The 18115-nt window shown below is 36.5% G+C and overlaps 1 long non-coding RNA gene across 1 annotated transcript; it reads right to left on the minus strand.

Moving 5' to 3' along the window:
- Positions 1-1445: 1445 nt before the first annotated feature.
- Positions 1446-17068, minus strand: LOC122112373. The gene is made up of 3 exons (XR_006148201.1): positions 17058-17068; positions 13550-13553; positions 1446-1533 (listed from the first exon to the last, which is right to left on the minus strand). It is a non-coding gene; the product is annotated as an uncharacterized LOC122112373 (long non-coding RNA).
- Between the last annotated feature and the right edge of the window lie 1047 nt (positions 17069-18115).

Raw genomic sequence — 18115 nt, forward strand, 5'->3', positions numbered from 1 at the left:
TATATGGTAAAGATAAACAGGGTTACAAGCAGAATATGGAAGACAGACATCTACTCCTAGAGGAAATGAACTATAAGGTGTTTTGAGGAACAAGTTACAATTCACATGGTCAAGAAAGGTGAATGAAACTGAGGTGATGAGAACAGGTCCAGCACTCCTAATTGAAATATCCAAAATTTAAAATTTTATGTGTGTGGGCTGGGAAAGTGGCTCAGTGGTAGAGCGCTTGCCTTGCATGTCTGAGGCCCTGGGTTCGATTCCTCAGCACCACATAAGCAAAAAGAAAAAAAGCCGGAAGTGGTGCTGTGGCTCAAGTGGTAGAGCGCTAGCCTTGAGCTGAAGAGCTGAGGGACAGCGCCCAGGCCCAGAATTCAGGCCCCACGACTGGACAAAAAAAAAAAAATTATGTGTGTGTGTGTGTGAATTTAGTCTTTAGACTTAGGTACTATATCCAAAAACCTCACAGTATGTATGTAAGCATATCAATATCTGAAAAAAAGATACAAAACATTTGTGATCCCAAGCTTTCATTGGTTTGTTTTAGTGTCTCCATTCTGGAGGAAAATATTGATTTTAATTGGTAAAATAATTAGCTTCTAATTGTTCCATTTCAATAATTGAATCCTTCCTCAGGCACTAGAAAATGTTCTCAAGTTCCTTCTTATCTGTCAGACAGCAATGCTTGCTCTAGCCTAGGAATATCCAAACATCACGTCATTTTTTTAAAGTTAAATACTTGTGTTTTATAATTAGTTTAAAATTAAAAAGATGGGAAGGGGGGAGTGAGATAGAAGGAGTAATGTTGATCAGGATACATTGTTTATTAGTGTGAAAATGTCAAGTAAAAGCCCCATTGGAGAACTTAAGTGTGCTATTGGAGGGAAAACTACTTTTTTATGAGAAAATAAAATTTGGAAAATGACAAGATGGGCTAGAAATACAGCAGTTGCCTAGCAATGCCCTAGATTTGGTCCAGAGCACCACACTGGATATAGTGTATTGGCTGTGTGTAGTGACCATACCTGTAAGCTCCATACTCAGGAAGCTGAAGCAGGAAGATAACAATATTTCATCTATAGTGAGACACTGTCTCAAAAGAAATAAAGACAAACCAGAGAATTGGAGCAAATATTTGTAAATCATATCTGATAAAGGACTTGAATCCAGAATATATAGTTTCCTAGACTGTGGAATCCAAAAGCAAAGTGCCTATTTAAAATAATTTCAACAAATATTTCACTAAATAATTTTGTGAATATCAAACTGAAAAGACATAGCATGGTTAACTGAGAAAATTCAATTCAAAACATCAATGAAACGTCCCACACATATACTTTAATGACCAATATTAGGACTGATCATACAAAACATTGGCAAGCGTATAGAGCGTATAGAGAATTCATACCTACTGGTGGGGATACACTTTGGAAAGTAGTTTGACCCTTAATTTTCTAAACTTCAAATGGTTGTACAAGGGAGTTACAATTTACGTCATTCATTTATGTGTCCAATGCTCCTTGATCAGAGTAACCTCTTCCATCATTCTCTCCAGCTCATGTATTCCTCTCTCACCCACTCCTTTTAGAATATTTTGACTGAATTTTTCTCCTCTTCCCTTTTCGTTTTATTCACACCTTTGATAGAGGAGATAAACACTGTGGAAAGTATATGAGTTAAAAGAATACTCCTTTAAGCTTTTCTCTTCCTTTTAGTTAACTCATGGCAGAAAAATCAATTTAAGTAACTAGTACAAATAAAAAAAATTACTCCAATGAAAGCAGTTGTGATGTCTGTCATTATCACAAATCTAAAGTTAAGTGTCATGGGGACAGAGGGGAGGCCAATGAGGTGGGGCAGCAGTCAGGGTTAGAAGTGATCTTGTCACCAGGAGACACCATGGAGCTAGAGAACAGAATGACTAATGTTAAAATGAACAAAAGGTAAGATGTAGATAAATGTTCTCATTTATCTCATCACACACAAAAAATACCAACCCACATTCTAATAAGTCTGGGAGAATTCCTATTTAACTGTACTTGTTATAGATATTTGTGATAAATAACTACTTGCTTCCTTTGAAGTTCCCTTTGAAAAATTAATATGGCTACCCCTGCTTCCTTTTGATAATTAGCAGGATATAGGTCTAACCACTTACTTTTAAACTATATGTATATGTATATTATATTTATATATTATTTATTATATTTCAAATGGGTTTCCTTTAAACAATGTACAAATAGATCCTATTTTTTGATCCATTGTGACAATCTCTATCTTTTAAATAGACCATTATATAGACCATTTATATCAACATTTATATCTTTATATAGACCATTAATAATCAGTGATTACTGATATAGTTGGGTTTATACATACTCTATTTGCATTCTTGTTCTTTAACCCTTTCTTTTAAAGTTCTTTGTGACTTCTTCCTCTTGAGATTTTGAGTGTATCATGATTTTATTTTCTTTGCTTTCTTTATTTCTCTCTTTTTTATTGTGAAAATACTGTACTGAGGGGTTACAATTACATGAGCAAGATAATGACTATATTTCTTATCAAGCATTGTAGCCTCCTCCTTTGTTTCCCCTTCCCATCCATTCCCATCCTCCCCTGCCTCCCCCAACCAAAGTTGTAAAGTTCTTTTTTGACATAACGACTTGTATATCTCATTGTTGGAATGGGTCCACCTGTATCCCTATTTAAACGATTTGTTTTTCCCTTCCCCTCCACAAATTATATCAACATCAAAAACAGTGAAAGCAGGGGTTATACTGTGGGGGAGGGACATACAAAGCAACAAAGAAATAATGTGTTAGAAACCATTGCATGAAAGAAAAAAAAAACATTTGAGTACATAACTTAGGGTTCATTTCCCTAACATCACTTTATCTGACTTTTTCTGCTTGACTCAGACATATACCAGATATTGCAAAAAGGGAAACCATGAGACCTATGATATTTGTCCCAGACATATACTAGTTATTGCAAATAAGGGAAACCATGGGACCTATGTTTCTTTGGGCCTGGCTTACTTCACTTAATATAATTTTTTCCAAGTCTTTCCATTTCCTAACAAATGGAGCAATGTCATTCTTTCTAATGGAGGTCTCTGCTTTCTTTACTATGTCTGTTGTACTTCTTTCGGCTAGTTGTTTTAGCATTCAGGTATACATGTACATGTTATCAAGTCCACTTTCGAGTGGACTATTCAAATCCCCTTGCCATGGTTGCCCCTCTGAAATACGCATTCCAATGTAATTGTCATTATTATAGAATGAAGAGGTAGGCCTTCAAGAGGTGATTGGTTCTGGGAGCACAAGCTAGGAATGGATGTGGCAGTCATGAATGGGTTAAAAAGATTAAAACGAAGACCATAGCTGCCTCCCTTCACCCCCTCACTTGCTTTATTGCCAAAAGGTGCCTTCCTTCCCATATGGTGCAGGAAGAAGAGACTCACAGGAAAAGCCGCTCCAACTTTGACTTTCAGCCTCTAGAATTTTGAGTCAAATAAATATTGTCCGCTTATAATTTATCTAGTTTGTAGACTAATAGCTCTTTGTTATTTAACAGCAGATTAACAGCAGCAAATGAACTTTTTAAGAGAGCTCTTCACAGATGACTTGAGTATCCCATAATAAAAATAATTCCTATCCCTCTCTATCATGAGCCTATTGCTGCCATTCATTTTTCTGGTATCTACGCTACTGATGTGTAGATGTATAACTAAATGTATGAGCATACAATTCTAGTATATTTATTAAACTATATGCTTTATTAATTAGAAGCAAATACAATTTTACCTTCATTTATTTTTTCACGAGACTTTTCTTTCATTATAAAGAGCTGTGCTTCTGACATATGTGTTTTATAAATAAATGCACACATATATAAGGCATCTATTTATCACTAAAATGCTTTCATATTTCTTGCAAATCAGATTTGCTGGCAAAAGTATTTATTTATTTTTGTATTTAAAATCTTTATTTACCCTTCACTAAGGATTTGATAAGGCACAAAATTCGGTGTCTGTTTTATTTCCTTTTTTCTCTTTCCATGTGTTTTAATGATATCTCTCCTTTGTTACCTTGCTGACATAATTTCTAAGGAGAAGTAAGATGATTTTTTTTCCTTGTGGTAAGTGAGATGTTTGCTATTTCATTTTGTGTAATTTGAAAATAATAAGTATATTTTTAGTTTTTCTGTTTTGTGTTCTAAGCTTTATGTCTGACATTAACTTGTGAATATTCCGTGATTACTATTTCTTCTGTTTTTTTACTCCTTTCTTCTCTACTGTCATTTTTCATTTTGTATAGCCATTGTGCTTGTTCTACAATTCCTAAAAAAGCCTTTATAAAGTTTTGATGTTTAGCATTTCTTGTAATTTTTTTTTTTAGAATTTCCATCTTTCTACTTACATTGCTCATCAATTCTTTTATACTGTCTCCCTAACAAAATTTGAATTAAATTAATCAAAGCTGTTTGCAATTTTCCAATTCTTAGTTACCCATCAGAGGTTAGGTCTTTATTAACATTTACTGTTTTCTAAACTATTATTTTACAATTTACTATATCTTGTAAATTTTTTTTAGATGGCTCTGAGTTGCTAGCTTAAAAGAACTCTTATCATAGCTCTTCAGAAATGTGGACATAAGGTATGAAGGAAGGGAAAAGATCCTGCCATTCTATGAGTAGATCAAGACTATGATCAAGCCTTGGTCTTTTTTTTGTACATTTTTTATTGTAAAAATGCTGTATAGAGGGGTTACAGTTACATGAGCAAGGTAATGAGTACATTTCCTATTAAGCATTGTTGCCTCCTCCTTTGTTTCCCCTACCAGCCCTTCCCCTCTCATCTCCACAATTACCTCCAATCCCTTGCCCAAGTTGTAAAGTTCATTTCCAACACAGTGTCTTGTACATCTCATTGTTACAATGGGTCAACTGTATCCTTATTAAGCATTTTGTTTTTTCTCTTCCCATCCCTGAATTAGAGAAGTGTATATACAATATATAAGGCACCAATATGAAATACAGTTAAAATAGGGGTTATACCTTGGGGGGAGGAACATACAAAAAAAAATCACATGGTATATTATAAATACTTTAGAAAAACAGCAAGAAAGAAAAAGATATTTAGGTCCCTATCTTAGGGTGGATTTCACTTAACATCATATTATATGGTCATATCTACATAGCTTTTTGCCTTTTCTGCTTGTCCTACACATGTACGTGTTATTGCAAATATGGAAAACCATGGGACCTATGTTTCTTTGGCCCTGGCTTACTTCACTTAATATATTTTTTCCAAGTCTTTCCATTTCCTAACAAATGGGGCAATGTCATTCTTTCTGATGGAAGCATAGAGGCATTGCATATATATATATATATATATATATATATATATATATATAATATTTTCGTGATCCATTCATCTACTGAGGGACATTGGGTTGGTTCCATGTCTTACTCATGGTAAATAATGCTGCAATAAACGTAGTTGTGCTGGTAGCCTTAGTATGGCCTTGTGAGTGATTGTTTGAGTAAATGCCCAAAAGTGGGATTGCTGGGTCATAGGGGAGCTCTATGTAGAGTCTTTTGAGGAACCTCCATACTGCTTTCCAAAGTGGTTGAACAAGTTTACACTCCCACCAACAATGCAGTAGGGTTCCCTTCTGGCCACATCCCCTCCAGCATCTATTAGAGTTCTTGATTCTAGCCATTCTAACTGGGGTGAGGTGGAATCTCAATGTTGTTTTGATTTGCATTTCTTTTATGGCTAGGGAGGTTTAGCATTTCTTCATGTGTCTATTGGTCATTCTTATTTCCTCTTCAGAGAAGTCTCTCTTTAAGTCTTTAGCCCACTTATTTATCAGGCAGTTGTTTCTTTGAGGATTTGTTGTTGGGGGATTTAATTTTTTTTTACTTCCAAGTATATTTTAGATTCAAGACCCTTGTCCATTGTATGGCTAGTGAAGATCTTCTCCCAATCAGTGGGCTTTCTATTGATCTTGCTAGCTATGTCCTTTGCCATACAGATGTTCTTCAGCTTCATGGAATCCCATTTGTCCAAACTTTCTTTGATTTGTTGTGTTTCTGGGTCTCTATTAAGAAAATTTCAGCCTGTGCTAAGGAGACTTAGGGTTTCTCCTATTCCTTCTTGTAATGTTTTCAAGGTGTCTGTTTTGACTCTGAGTTCTTTGATCCATTTGGAGCTGATTCTAGTGCAAGGAGGTATATAAGGATCTAGCTTATTTTTCTGCAGGTAAATAACCAGTTTTTCCAGTACCATTTGCTGAAGAGGCTGTCTTTCTTCCATTCTATTTTTTTTTTAACCTCCCTTATGGAAGATTAGGTGGCTATAGATCTCTGGGTTCATTTCTGGGTTTTCAATTCTATTCCATTGGTTCTCAGGTCTGGTCTTGTGCCAGTACTAAGCTCTTTTGATTACTATAGCTTTATAGTAGAGTTTAAAATTTGGTATTGATATTCGTCCAGCACTGTTCTTTCTGTTAAGATCATTTTGCTATTCGAGATCTTTTATTGTTCCATATGAATCTTTGGATTGCTTCTACTTCTTTGAAGAATGAGGTCTGAATATTCATACGTATCACATTGAATTTGTAGACAGCCTTGGGATGTAATTGCCATTTTCACAATGTTAATCCTTCCAGTCCAGGAGCATAGGAGGTTTTGACACTTTCTAAGATTTACTTTGATTTCCTTTTTCAGGTTTTTAAAGTTTTCATCATAGAGGTCCTTCACTTCTTTGGTTAAGTTAGCTCCTATGTATTTTATTTTTTGTAGGGCTATTACAAAAGGAGTTGCTTTCCTGATGTCAGCAGCTCTCCTCATTGTTGACATACAGAAAAGCCATTCATTTTTTCTTTTCTTTTCTTTTTTTAAATCTTTTTAAGTGTGAAAATATCATACAGAGGGGTTACAATTACATGGGCAAGGTAATGAGTACATTTTTTATCTAGCATTTTTGCCTCCTCCTTTGTTTCCCCTTCCCATCCATTCCCATCCCTCTTCCCCCCCATCCCCCCTAAAGTTGTTAAGTTCGTTTTTTGACATAACATCTTGTACATCTCATTGTTGCAATGGGTCCACCTATATCCCTATTTGAACAATTTGTTTTTTTCCTTCCCCTCCACAAATTATACAAACATCAAATACAGTGAAAATAGGGATTATCCTGTGGGGGAGGGACATACAAAGCAACAAAGAAATCATCTTAAAAATGTGTTAGAAACAATCACAAGAAAGAAAAAAAACATTTGCGTCCTTGTCTTGGGGTTCATTTCACCTAACATCAACTTATCTGACCGTATTTGCTTATCTGAGACATATACTAGTAATTGCAAATAAGGGAAACAATGGGACCTATGTTTTGGGGGGCCTGGCTTAGCAATCCCACTTTTGGGCATTTACCCAAATGATCACAAACAAGACCATGCTGAAGCTACCAACACAACTATGTTTATTGCAGCATAATTTTCCATACCTAAGATATGGAACCAACCCAGATGCCCCTCCGTAGATGAATGGATCAAGAAAATGTGGTATATATACACAATGGAATTCTATGCCTCCATCAGAAAGAATGACATTGCCCAGTTGTTAAGAAATGAAAAGACTTGGAAAAAATTATATTAAGTGAAGCCATTGATTTTTTGAGGGTTAATTTTGTACCCTGCTACTGTGCCAAAGTTTCAAATCAGCTCGATTAATTTGGGAGTGGAGTCCGTGAGATTCTTTAAATAAAAGATCATGTCATCTGCAAAGAGGAACGGTTTTACTTCATCTTTCCCTGTTTGGATCTCCTTTATTTTTGCATCTTGTCTTATTGCCCTAGCTAGGCATTCTAATACTAAATTGAAGAGAAGTGGAGAGAGTGGACATTTTTGGCTCAATCTGAGTTTAGAGGATATGGATTTAGTTTTTGGACATTAAGTATAATGTTGGCTGTAGGTTTGTCTTATACAGCCTTTATTGTATTGAGAATGTTCCATGGATTCCTAGTTTTTCCAGAGCCTTCATCATAAAGGGGTGTTGGATCTTTTCAAATGCTTTTTCTGCATATATTGAGATAATCATGTGGTTCTTATCCTTGCTCTTTTTGATGTGATGAATTATATTGATTTGTGTATATTGAACCAGCATTGCATCCCTGAAATGAATCCTGTTTGATTGTGGTGTGTGATTATTTTTGATGAGTTGTTGAATTTGTTTGGCCAAAATTTTGTTGAGAAGTTTTGCATCAATGTTCATCAAAGAAATGGCTTTATACTTCTCTTTCTTTGGTGAGTCCCTGCCTGGTTTTGGGATGAGGGTTATGATGGCTTCATAGAATGAGTTTGGTAGTGAACTTTCTCTTTGAATAAAATTGAAGAGTTGGAAGAGTATTGGTATGAGTTCTGCTTTGAAGGCCTTGTAGAATTCCGTTGTAAATCCATCTGGTCCTGAACTTTTCTCACATGGAGGTCTCTTATTGCTATTTTTATTTCGATGCTTGATATGGGTCCATTTAGTTGTTTTAACTCATCTTGGTTTAGTTTCAGCATGTCGATATTTGCTAGGAATTTGTCCATTTCTTCCAGCTTCTCAAACTTATTAGCATAAAAGTTTGAGAATTATTCCCTTATTCTGTTCTGGATCTTGATTGTTTCTTTTTTTTACTGTGAAAATACTGTACAGAGGGGTTACCATTACATGGGCAAGATAATGAGTACATTTCTTATCAAGCATTGTAGCCTCCTCCTTTGTTTCCCCTTCCCATCCCATCCTCCCTACCCCCTACTCAACCCTCCCCCCCCCCCCCCACCAAAGTTGTAAAGTTTGTTTTCAACATAGGACTAGTCTACAGCCCAAACGCGCCCAATCCTTTCTGAGTCTTGATTGTTTCTGTGGTGATGTTTCCATTCTCATCTCTGAGTTTGTTTATTTGGGTGGGTTTTCTTCTTTTTCTGATAAGATTTGGTAAGTGACTGACAATTTTGTTAATTTTTTCGAAGAACCAACTCTTTGTTTTGTTGATTCTTTCTATGTTTTCTGTTTTTTTTATTCTAATTCATTCAATTCTGATTTAATTTTAATTATTTCTTTCTGTGTACTGGATTGGGGTTTAGCTTGCTGCTCTTTTTCACGGAGTTTCTCATTAATGATTGGTTTTAGATTTCTCCAATTTGTTGATAAAGGGACTCAGAGCTATAATCTTGTCTCTGAGTACTGCTTTTACTGTGTCCCAGAGGAGCTGTAATTTGTGTGTTCATTGTTGTTGAATATCGTGAACAGTTGTATTTCCTTTCTAATCTCTTCTGTGACCCACTAGTAGTTCAACAGTGTATCATTCAGCCTCCATGTGTTACAGGACTTTCTTTGGTGGATTTTGGCATTGAGTTCGAATTTTACTCCCTTCTGGTCTGAAAGAATGCAGGGCAAAATTCCAATGTTTCTGAATTTGGATAAGTTTGCTTTGTGACCTAAAATGTGTTCTATTTTGGAAAATGTTCCATGTACTGCTGAGGAGAACGTGTATTCTGATGCTGCTGGGTGAAATATTCGATAGATGTTTGTGAAATCTAGTTGATCTAAGCAGTTACTTAGATCTGCAGTTTCTCTCGAGTTTTTTTCTGGGTTGAACTATCTAGTGGAGATAGTGGTATGTTAAAGTCCCCAACAATTAATGTCTCTGGATCTATGTGAGATTTGAGGGAAAGTAGTGTTTCTTGAATAAATTGGGGTGCTTCATTGTTTGGTGAATAGATATTTAGAATTGCAATATCCTCCTGAAGGAGAGATCCCTTAATTAGTATATAGCAACCTTCTTTATCTTTTCTGAGTAATTTTAATTTGAAGTCTATTTTATCTGATATTAGGATCTGATATTGCAACTCCCACCTGTTTATGGGGGCCGTTTGCTTGGTAGATTTTATTCTAGCCTTTCACTTTCAAAATACATTTGTTTTTATGGGCAAGGTGTGACTCTTGAAGGCACCAGATAGGAGGATCTTGCTTTTTAATCCAACTAGACATTCTATGTCGCTTAATTGGAGAATTAAATCCATTAATATTGAGAGTTAGGACTGAGAGATGTTTGGTAGTTCCTGCCATGTTATCCACCTTCTTGGGGCTTTGCCAACTAGGTTCTTCCTTGATTCTTGGATTCTGTTTGGGTGCAGTTTTTTGGCCCTTATTGTTCTCTTGTTGGTTTTCTACATGTAGGACATCTTTAAGTATCTTTTGGCTGGTTTGGTGAAGATATATCGTTTTAGTTTTTCTTTGCTATGGAAGGTTTTTATTTGACCTATGGGTATGAAAGAGAGTTTAGCTGGGTACAGCATTCTTGGTAGATAGTTGTTTGTCTTTAAGGTGTGGCATATATCATTCCAGATTTCTTCTTGTTTTAATTGCCTCTGCTGAGAAATCTGAGGTGATTCTAATTGGTTTCCCTTTCAGGTGATTGATCTTTTCTCCTTACAGCTTTAAGGATCCATTGCTTGTTCTGAATTGATCCTGAGTGGATTAAAATGTGACAGTCGGTTGTCCTGTTTTGGTCTGGTCTATTTAGGGCTTTAAAAGCTTCTTGTATCTGAATAGGCCTAACTTTTTGCATGTTTGGGAAGTTCTCTGCTAGGATCCTGTTAAGCAAATTTCCTAGACCATTAACTTCTCTCTCTAGGTGCTCTTCTACACCCAGATTATCCTCAGATTAGTCCTTCTGATGGTATCTTCCAAATGTTGAATATATCTATCATATTTCTTGGATTGGTCTTGCATAATTGTATGTCCATTCTTTATAATATCTAGGCTGTCTTCAATCCCTGAGATTTGATCTTTTCATGGTCTAACCTACTATCAAGACTTCTACTTCAAATTCTTTGTTGGAGCTTTGTTTTAGATCTGGACAGGCCTTCTTTACTTCCTTAATTTGGTTTTCAGTGTGTATTCTCAATTCCCTTAGTTGATTGGTTATGTTTTCATTGGACTCCCTTTCTGTCTGACTACATTCAGCATTCCATTTGTGGCCTTCCTGGATTCCTTCAGCTGTCTGTTTATGGATTCCATGAATGCCTCTATTGATCTTTGTCTATTCTCATCCCACTCACACAATTCCTGTATTATTCTTTGATTAACTTTCTTATGCTCATGTAATTCCTGTATTACTCTTTGACTATTCTCTGCCTGCTCACAAAATTCCTGTATTAATCTTTGATTAGCTTCTTCATGCTCATGAGATTCATGTATTAATTACTGGTTAGCCTCATTATGCTCATGAAGTTCTTGTATTAATGTTTGATTGGCCTTGTCTCTCTCTCTATCACACTCATACTAAGTCCTTTGCAGGCCTTCCATCTTTTCATTCACCATGTTTACCAGTAGTGTTTATAGAGGTTTTGGGGAACTCTCCTCTGGATTATTCACTAACTGTTCTGTTACCTGATTATCATGAGTGGGAGTTGAGATACCTGGATTTGCCATTTTTCTTGTGTTTCTCTTGCCCGTATGGTATAAAAGTAACACCAATTTTGCGCTAGAACACTATTTTAAGGCAATCATCAACCAGAGTCCTGTAGTTATACAGATTGATTGACATGGGAAAAATGGCTGCAGATAAAATCTATTTCAATAGACACAATTTAATTCAACATAAACAACTATGGATTAATGGGCTAAGAATGTCAAAGAGATTCAGCAGACCAGAAATTAATAGGTTTAAAGCAGAATTATGGGGGAAAATAGGATTAGAAGATTGTGGAGAGGTAAAAGGAAAGAGTGAATTTAACCAATCCCTAATTTTAGAGAAGAAATGGATATAACAGAGTGAAAGGAGAGAGAAAGAAACAAGAAAAAAATGAAAAAAAATTAAATTAAAAAAATGAAACACTTAAAATTATGTAAGTATAAAGAAATAATAGAGGTAGAAGAAAAGGATGGAATGAGAGGAGAGATAAAAAAAGAAAAATGAAAAAAATTAAAAATTAAAAAATGTAATACTTAAAAATTATGTAACTATAAAGAAATAATACTACCATTAAATGAGTTAAGCCTATGAGGTTGCAAATTTAGTACTCAATTTCTGAATTAAGTATGTACACAATGAAGGATAAGGTCTAATAACAACGGGTATATATCTAGAGAAAAACAGAATAGCAATTAAATCACACAAAAAATTAAAAGGACTAAAATGTTAAAAGAGATTAAATAACAAAAACAAAAACAAAACACTCTCACTCACACACACACACACACACACACACACACACACACACACACACACACACACCCCTAAATTACAAATTGTGAAAGAAAAGTAGAAAACAATTAAAAAAATAAAAACAGTAGGGTTCCCTTCCGTCCACATCTCCCCCAGCACCTGTTGTTATTAGAGTTCTTGATTATAGCCATTCTAACAAGGGTGAGGTGGTATCTCAATGTTGTTTTGATTTGCATTTCTTTTATGGATAGAGAGATTGAGCATTTCTTCATGTGTCTATTGGCCATCCTTCTTTCCTCTTCAGAGAAGTTTCTTTTTAAGTCTTTAGCTGAAAACTGAACTTAAGAACGTTGGCGGGAAGTAGGGGGTATAGTTGTGGAGATGGGAGGGCAAGGATGGCAAGAGAAAAACAAAGAAGACGGAGGCAACATTTCTTTTCTTTTCTTTTTTTTGTCAGTCGTGGGGCCTGAACTGTGGGCCTGGGTGCTGTCCCTGAGCTCTTCAGCTCAAGGTTAACACTCTAACACTTGAGCCACAGTGCCACTTCCAAGGCAACAATGCTTGATAAGAAATGTACTCATTACCTCGCTCATGTAATTGCAACCCCTCTGCACAGTATTTTCACAATAAAAAAACTTATTAATAAAAAAATTTAAAAACAACTAAGTAGAAAAAAAGGGTTCTTTGATTTTTGTTTTTTTTTTTAGAGTGGGGAGGATCTTGTATCTCCCCTGTGGCCTTAATCAGTCTCTTGGTAGAATCTCTGGTTTGCTTGTGGTGTTTGGTTTTCTTATGGCTTGATTGGTTTCTTAAGTCAGTTTGATCAGGCAGGAAAATGCTCTGTCTTACCCAGGACTTTGTGATCCTCCTCCCAGTATAGTTCAGTGGGAGGGATATCTGTTTTGAGTATCAAAAAAGAGGGAGATGGCTGTTTCCTATAGCTTGGAGTTGTTGTAATTCGGCTAGGTTGTGGGTAGGATTGAAGCCTGTCAACAATCAGTAGCTTTTCCCTGAGGGGTTGGGTCCTGAGACACTCACACAGCCCAGCATAGAGCCACTCTCAGGATTTATGTTATGAGTTTGAATTGTTTGTCTTTTACCACTCTGCTATTGAGTCAGCCTGGGCTAGGCTGCAGTGGGGAGGGGCAGCCTCTGGCTCTGCTTACCCAGTGAAAAAAGTCACTCCTCTGGGGCAGAGTTTCCTCTGGGGCAGAGTTTCCTCTGCCTGGGAAAGACAATTTTCCCCTTGGTGTAAGTGAGCAGGGCAGGTCAGGTTCCTTTTATCTTTTGAATGGCCCCTATTGTTTTCTTCCAAGGCCTGAGTTGTACCTATCTGCTTGGACTAGGCCTTTGTCATTATCAAAGATGGAATTCTTCTCTAGTGGTGGGGGTGGGCCTACCTTCCCACTGCTGTTCCATGAGGATTGAGGATGTCTTGGGGTTACTCATGCCAGACTCTTGGTTTACTGGCCGTCCATGGTCTGTGATCAGCAGGATGAAAATTTCTGCTCCTTGTTAGCTCTTGCTGGCTGTGTGTCAGGTGCTTTTCTCCTGGGCTCTTTCTGTTGATATGGCAGCTGTAGTGGCATCTGCTGCCACTGCCCTTGACACTGGCAAGTACTTTGATCTGTCTCCTTAACCAAGCTGCTTGAATTTTCCCTCTCTGGTAAACTCTCTGTACTGTGATGGCACACTTGGTGTGATTCTCTCTTTTTTTTTCATTTTTATTTTTTTATTGTGAAAAAAATGTACAGAGGGGTTATACTTACATGGGCAAGATAATGAGTACATTTCTTATCAAGCATTGTAGCCTCCTCCTTTGTTTCCCCTTCCCATCCCTTCCCATCCTGACCCCCCAATCCTTTCCCCCCACCCCCCCACCAAAGTTGTAAAGTTCATCTTCGACATAACGACTTGTATTTCTCATTGTTGCAATGGGTCCACCTGTATCTCTATTTAAACGACTTCTTTTTTCCCCTTCCCCTCCACAAATTATACCGACATCAAATACAGTGAAAGCAGGGGTTATACTGTGGGAGAGGGGCATACAAAGCAACAAAGAAATAATCTTATAAATGTGTTAGAAACAATCGCATGAAAGAAAAAAAACATTTGAATACATATCTTAGGGTTCTAGGACTGTTCACTGGAACACTAAAAGTGCTTTCTATGCAAGAGCTTGTTTTGCCTACAGCTTCTCCTCCACCACCTTCTTCAGAACCTCAAAGCCTCGGTCTTTACAGTAAACTTCATACAGATCACTCACTTACCCTGAGGTGAAACTAGATGGTCAGGGGAAAATGGAGTTGAGTATTTTCTTTCAGCTCTGAAAGAAAACAAAAAAACAAAACAAAACAAAAATTTAGCTGGTGAAATTCTGGTAAACGTTTTGTTGCCAGTGGCAAACCTGGGCAGACCTCAGCAAAGACAAGATATAGCGATCCCTACACATTTTTTTCAGATTCTTGTCACCATCAAGAAGAATTAAGTGACTGAGAGAAATCTTTTGTCTTAGAGTGAAATACATACTTAGATTGAGTGTTGGGGGACGTGCACTTTTCTCAGATTGAGTTGTAGTCCCCATTGATTTTAATGGGCAGCAGATTTTTTGGTCAAGATTTAAAGGATATTTTGGGGCTAAGGTTACACTTCATTTCTGTCTGTATAGGAAGATTTAAAGTTTGTGAATTTGTCAGATGCAAGATGTGAACAGCCAATTACTCATCCTACTACAATGAAGCAAAAGACAGTGCCTGATGGTCAGCCACATTGGGGTGACCTTGTTTTTCACTGTCTGAGTAGTCACATTATGACATGCTATCATTCAACTGATACTATGTTGTTGCATTAGCCCGTAATTACCATTTATTTTCTTTTTTATGCCACCTCCTCTGCTTTAGTTTCTCTTTAAAGCAGACATTAAAAACACAATTTAAACCTTCCTTTACTTCTCTATCTGCTGGAAACATTAGAGGATGTTTTTCTTGGATGTTTACTGTGAGAACCTTGTCAAGGTCTTGGGAATCAAGCTCATACAAGTGAGAAAATGCTCCTTAAACCATTCTTTGAGGGATTAGAGCTATGGGAAAATCCATATTGTGCCTTCATATGTTCAATTATTCTTCATTTTCCCCTGAAAGGCTGTTATTTGTGAATTTCTGCTTATATAAATGGAGTTACCTATGTCAGCATGTCTGTTGCCCCAATTTTGAGGTTAGCAGTTTTTTCTATGCCCTCGTTTCTCCTAAAGGTCTAAGAAAAGTTGTTCTTCTTTTCACTTATTAGGATGGACTGGCAATTTCTTAGCTTCTTATCTACCAGACTGTATCCAGAGTTTAAAGATCTTTTAAAAATCTGAGCATCTGGTCATGGTTTCTATTGAATTTCATACTTCTTATATTGATAACAGTGCTTGTGGTTATATCTTTCTAGGCTTAATGAATATTTACAGACCAAAAATATGAACAATAAATTCTCAAGCCAAAGTAATTACATGTTCTGCAGTATCAAGCAATTGATGATGTTTGTATTGTTTCATTAGATCTGGCTGATTCTCCAAACAATTTTCCAACCAGAAACTAATTATTAGTTCAAGCTTTGTTTGCATTTGTAAACTTCCTTTTAAATGTCAATAATTTGGTCCATTCTTTTTATATAATTTTTAAAAATACTTATTCAAAATTATGAATAGAGTAATTTTTCTTATTATCATATAACTCAAAATATTTATTGTTCTTACAAATTACTAAAAAGGCAAAGGTGTATTTCCTCTACATCAGATTAAAATTAAAAGCTTTCTATCAAGTTTCCTTTTGGCAGGTGCTTGGTGGCTCATGCATCCAATCCTTGCTACTCAGGAGGTTGAGATCTGAGGATCGTGGTTCAGAGCCAGCCCTAGCAGGAAATTCCATAGGACCCTTATATATAATTAACCACCAGAAAACCAGAAGTGGCACGGTGGCTGGTGACTGAAAGTGGTAGAGAGCTAGCTTTGAGCAAAATAGCTCAGGGACAGTGCTCAGGGCCTAAGTTCAAGCCCCACGACTGATAAAAAATAAACAAATAAAGATAAATTTAAGTATATTTTAGTTATGTTGTATGGACAATGAAGATCTTTCCCCAATCTGTGGGCTTTCTATTTTTTCTTGCTAGCTGTGTCCTTTGCAATGCAGTTTAATGCAATCCCATTTGTCCAACCTTTCTTTGATTTGTTGTGTTTCTGGGTCTCTATTGAGAAAATTTTGGCCTGTGCCAAGGAGCCCCAGTGTTTCTCTGTTTCCTCCTGTAATGTTTTCAGGGTATCTGGTTTTACCTTGAGGTCTTTGATCGATTTAGAATTGATTCTGGTGTAAGGTGATATATAAGGATCTAACTTTAGTTCTCTACATGTGTTTAACCAATTTTGCCAGCACCATTTGCTGAAGGAGCTGGCTTTCTTCCATACTATTTTTTTGGCTCCCTTATCTAAGATTAGGTGGCTGTAGGTCTGCGGGTTCATTTCTGGGTCTTCAGTTCTATTCCATTGTTGAATCCCCCAAAAACAATTCCTCAAAGGAAGAATTGCCCAATTAATAAGTGGCTAAAGACTTAAAGAAAGACTTCCCTGAAGAGATATAAGAATATGAAGAAATACTCAACATCTCTTGTCATAAAAGAAAGGAAAATCAAAATTAAGTGAAGTAAGCCAGACCCAAAGAAACATAGGCTGTATGGTTTCCTTTATTTGCAGTAACTAATGTCTAGGATAATCCTAATAGAGGATCACAATAGCTCAATAGCTATGTATAAATAACCATATGAAATGATGCTAACTGAAATGAACTCCAAGACATGGAACAATTGTTCTTTTTTTTTTTTTTTTTTTTTTTTGGTTGCTGACCTTGTTGTCATCAAGGTACTCTATCAAGTTCCTTTCTTTTCTTTTATTTCATTTTTCTTTTTCCTTTGGTTTTTCCCTAGCAATCATTGTCTTTGATTCTGATCCCCTGAATCTTGTAGATCTATTTATCTGATTTGGGGAAGGGAAGGGGAATTACAAAAGAGTAAAACAAGGACACAGGATGGTCCAATTCAGCAATGATACTCCAAAACACTATGTTGGAATAAACTTCACAATTTTGGGGGAGGGGGGAGGAACAGGGGAGGGAAGAAGAGTGGGAGAGAAATGAAGGAGTGGGTAACAATGTTTGATAAGAAATATACCCATTACCCTACTTATGTAACTTGTAACCCCTCTGTACAGCACCTTTACAATAAGAAATAATGAGATTCTATCTCACCCCAGTTAGAATGGCTATAATCAAGAAATGTAATAATAACAGATGCTGGAGGGGATATGGTCAAGAGGGAACACTACTGCACTGTTGGTGGGAGTTTAAACTTGTTCAACCACTTTGGAAAGCAGTATGGAGGTTCCTCAAAAGACTATACATAGAGCTTCTCTATGACCCAGCAATCCCACTTCTGGTCATATACCCAAATGACTACAAACAAGGCCATACTAATGCTACCAGCCCAACTATGTTTATCACAGCATTATTTACCATAGCTAAGATATGGAACCAACCCAGATGCCCCTCAGTAGATGAACAGATCAAGAAAATGTGGTATATATACACAATGGAATTCTATACTTCCTTCAGAAAGAATGACACTACCCTATTGATAAGGAAATGGAAAGACTTGGAAAAAATCGTATTAAGTGAAGTAAGCCAGACCCAAAGAAACATAGGTCTCAAAGTGTCCTCATTTGTAATATTTAGTATGTCTAGGATAATCCTAGCAGATGAGCAGAATAGCTCAATAACTATGCACATATGACCATATACTATGATGGTAAACAAAATTAACCAAGACGTGGACATAAGAGGTTTTCCTTTGTTGTTGTGTTTAATG

Source organism: Dipodomys spectabilis, unplaced genomic scaffold (assembly GCF_019054845.1).
Source record: "Dipodomys spectabilis isolate Male_0828 unplaced genomic scaffold, ASM1905484v1 ptg000094l, whole genome shotgun sequence".
NCBI classification, from domain to species: Eukaryota; Metazoa; Chordata; class Mammalia; order Rodentia; family Heteromyidae; genus Dipodomys; species Dipodomys spectabilis.